This window comes from Suncus etruscus, chromosome 4 (genome assembly GCF_024139225.1).
Source record: "Suncus etruscus isolate mSunEtr1 chromosome 4, mSunEtr1.pri.cur, whole genome shotgun sequence".
In the NCBI taxonomy this organism is placed as follows: Eukaryota; Metazoa; Chordata; class Mammalia; order Eulipotyphla; family Soricidae; genus Suncus; species Suncus etruscus.
This window is the reverse complement of record NC_064851.1, coordinates 52494537-52498409: the sequence shown is the minus strand read 5'-3', so window position 1 is coordinate 52498409 and position 3873 is coordinate 52494537. Positions and strand designations below refer to the sequence as shown.

The 3873-nt window shown below is 36.6% G+C and overlaps 1 pseudogene; it reads right to left on the bottom strand.

Moving 5' to 3' along the window:
* Positions 1–2159: 2159 nt before the first annotated feature.
* On the bottom strand, positions 2160–3506 carry LOC126007078 (ubiquitin carboxyl-terminal hydrolase 8-like; annotated as a pseudogene).
* Between the last annotated feature and the right edge of the window lie 367 nt (positions 3507–3873).

Here is a 3873-nt window from a genome sequence, read left to right as displayed (position 1 = left end):
CACAATGTGCTATAAATTATATTGAGAAAAATAGATTAAACATGCCTGTATCTATAGATAATTCCTACACCCCAATCTCAAGGAGATTGGGGCTGCAATTTTTGGAAACAGGGTCACTATGGGAAATAATCCAAACCAAGATGGAGATATTAAATGGGATTGGGGATTTTTGCACCATGTGGAGTGAGAGAGCAGCTGGAGCTGCAGTCTTTATTGAGAAGAATAGGACCACCCCCAGGGAAAGAGAACAAGTTGGGGTAGAGATCCTATCCAGAGGTTCTTCCTGCCAGGTGGAATAAATATATGTAAAGAAACCATTTAATTCAATTTAATTAACCATTTAATTCAACAACTCCCCACAATGTGTACTCACTAAAATACAGAGATATAAGATAAAACAGAATAAATTATATTCTAATGTTCTCTGAAAAAGGTGGGAACCCCTATCCAGAGGCTAAAAAACATGGATGTGTTTTGCATAGACAGTAAAAGCTAGGTAAATAAAGAAGAAAAAATTTTAGCAAAAAAGTAGAGTGTCCTTTCCCAGAAAACATCTGATCGCATTACCAACTTCAGACAATCTAAGCTTGCTTAACCTCAGAGTCTTTCTTCTAAGTCCCAGGAAAAGTTCTCTTCATAAAATTGTTGTAGTCAGGATCTTTAGCTAGAGTTCATAGGCTTTTCACAGGTCCTATGTCATTTGCAGGGCAATAGAATCATGTTCTGGTTCCATTTTGACATCAGAGTGGCATGTCCTGGAAACCCACTCCAGATGAAAGTCATTGATGATTCTATGCCATCGTAAGAGATGGGAGCCCACCATGGTAAAAGCAGGTGCCAACGCAGCACAAAATGTCTGCCCCAGTAACAAGTCATTGCCTGCTGTGGTGCAGAATCCAGTGCCAGTTCTGATTATGGGACCCAAAGCTCAGGGGTGTATGGCAGATCTCAGGGCAGGAAAAGCCTAAGTCAAGAAATATGACAAATGTTCAGGGTAAAAGGCCAGCCTGCAATATCTAAACTTTGGAGTTCCTATAACTAATAAAAGTACTCTCTCACCTATGATTTAGCCCATTCTATTGGGCCTATGGAAAAAAGGAAAAATATAATGCCACAATGTAGCATTGGTGCATCAAGGAGCTCTGATTAAGCAGTAGTATCTATGTTTCAGTTAATGTCATACTCAATAATCCCTGATATAAAGGTCTAGTAATAGCACTTTTCTCTAGGGAAAAAATATGAAGAAATACATATATCCCCTAATATTTTTTACCTAACAAGTCCAAAGGGGCAATACTGCATCCCAATAAAGAAATACACATAAAGAAATATAAATAGTAAAGAAATATAAAGTAATATACATATCCCCTTTATGTTTTTGAATAAGTCAAAGGGAGTAGAATCTGATTACTGATATAGTCAATGAGGTCACCTGTTGGTAGATAGATCTGTCGATCTGTTTTAGATCTATCTGACTTGCTAGACTTGCAGGCCAAGATATGTCCTTGAGTCAAGGCCCACTGAAAAAGCCAAATCTAGTTGTGAGCAACAGTCCATGGCAATAAGAGATGGAAGGGGTGGGGGTGGGGTGGTGCTTCAGGTCATAAGGTGTATAGAGTTGTAGAGATAAAGGGGTTTCATAGGGAAGTCAACAATTCCAGGTTAAGTAGGGAACATAGGAAAACACAGGGGAGCAATAGAAAAGGTTCTGCAGTATAGGCAGGCAGGGGAGAGGGAGATAGTAACAATACAGATGGACAAAAGACTAACATAAAGTTGGCTACACACATATACATTTAGGTAGATTAATATGTTACAGCTATAAAATTGACCCATCTAGGAAAGTAAACAATTTATTAAGACATTCATATAATGACCACTGTAAAGAGTCTAGAGTACAGAACACTGTAATGCTTAAGGTGTCTAAGTTTTTTCTTCATTTATCTCTGTGAACAAAAACATTAGGAAGTTATTGCAAACACATCATTTTAAAATTAAGTTACTAAAATATTCTTATAGTAAGCCCTATAAATGGGAGCCCACAGCATACATCCTTTCTACAGAGATTTCTGTGTACAAAAGCATTAGAATAGTAGATACTAGATGTTAGAACATTGTTGTAGATATCTAAAGGCAATTAGCCAAACACCAGATTTAATTTATGTGGAAGTATATATTGCTATAGGTCCCATTGAAATATAAAAGAGGATATAAATTGCTGAAGATATCACAGAAGAGGTGGAGATATTCAAAACTTTATAATCTTCAAACTTCAAATGTCTTGCTGCATTTTTACAATAGGCCTTGTCTATAGTGATCTTTTTCTATAAATAAGTTGTATTTTTCAGTGTTGTTCTTAAAATCAATAACATACTATGACAAGTCAAGGTTTTCTCTGGGTACATCACATAGATCTATAAATTTTGCTTTTGCCTTCCCTCATAATAAGTGTTTCAGGTGTATTAAAAGCACAGATGATAATTTCCAAAGCTCTAACTTTTGAGAGAATCCCACTGCACACTTAAGTGACTGCAATAAAACCTGTTATTGTCTGTCAGTTTTTTTTCTTTCAAAATTAACTTGAAGCAATCCTGTGGTACATTTACTAGTGGATGCTAATGCAAGGATAGGTGCATGAAAGTCTCAAATTTCCAAGGCTTTCTGTAACATATGAGGCACTAGACTGTAGATTTAAACTGGCCTTGAAAAAAATGTAACATTTATTATTCATTGAGCTGCTTCTATCTCTGACAAACATGCTCCACAACTTTTTTTTCTATTTTCTTTCTTTTTTTGTTTTATGCTCCACAGCTTTTAAGTTATCAAGATGATAATTATTTTCCTCTTTATGTCTTTTCTCCTTATCAGCTTTATTCAGGCCTTCCTAGAGGAAGAAATAGAAATCAGAAATAGAATTAGTTCATGTGAATCGTATTGGCTGTACCCTGTTAATTATTCATTGATCTTCCCATTGGTTACCTTAAAGTCTTTAGGGCTAATATGCCTTTGACATCCTGCCCATAAGGCTTTCATAATTTTGCCAAATGCTTAGTTGGGCCTTTATGTCCCAATGTATTTGACCTGTTAAGATCATCCTCATAATGGTTTTAGTTAAAATAATCAGCCAAACATGGAGCGTTACACAGGAACTGTAATATTGATTTCATGTAACAATTGTTTTCTAGATTGTAAAGTCCAGTGGTAGCCAAACCAGTTCCCTCAAGAACAGAACCGAAATTCGGTGTATGTTCACTCCTAATCCCCATTACTGCTGCCTCACTGTGATATGTCAGTTTGTTGTCCCGATTACCTGTTGGAGTTGTTGCTTGTTTCCTTTTCTCTTTCTCTTGAATAGTCTCTGTTGGGTCGAGGGAGGAGAGGAATGCTTTGGCTTTCATGTTCCTTATCCCAATCAGCAATAATCTGTGACTTAGTTTCATCATTTTTGAGAATTCTGCTTCTGATGCTGTGTACTTAGCTCCATATTTTCTTGGTGCTGCTGTCATCTGTAGATAAATAAGCATAACTTCTCCTTGAATTAGGAGATTACCAGCTATCCATTCTTTCTTTATCAATTTTTACCCAAACAGGCGAGCTAATTTTTTGAGCCTTTGCATCTTTTTAAAAGTGTCATTCTGCAGCAGTGTAGGTCTCACCTTGTGGTAAATTCAAAAAGTTTAGTAAAAATTGTGTTAAAATTAGAAGGTGTAAGGGTTTGAGCAGATAGCCCAACTAGCACTGAGAGTCAGAGACCACCTCTGATAATGTAACATGTAAAAGGGAGTTTTTTCAGCTACATTTGGGCCCTGTCTAATGAAAGAAGACAAAGGCCCTGCGTGAAACTAAAGACAGCTTATGTAGAGTTAACAGATT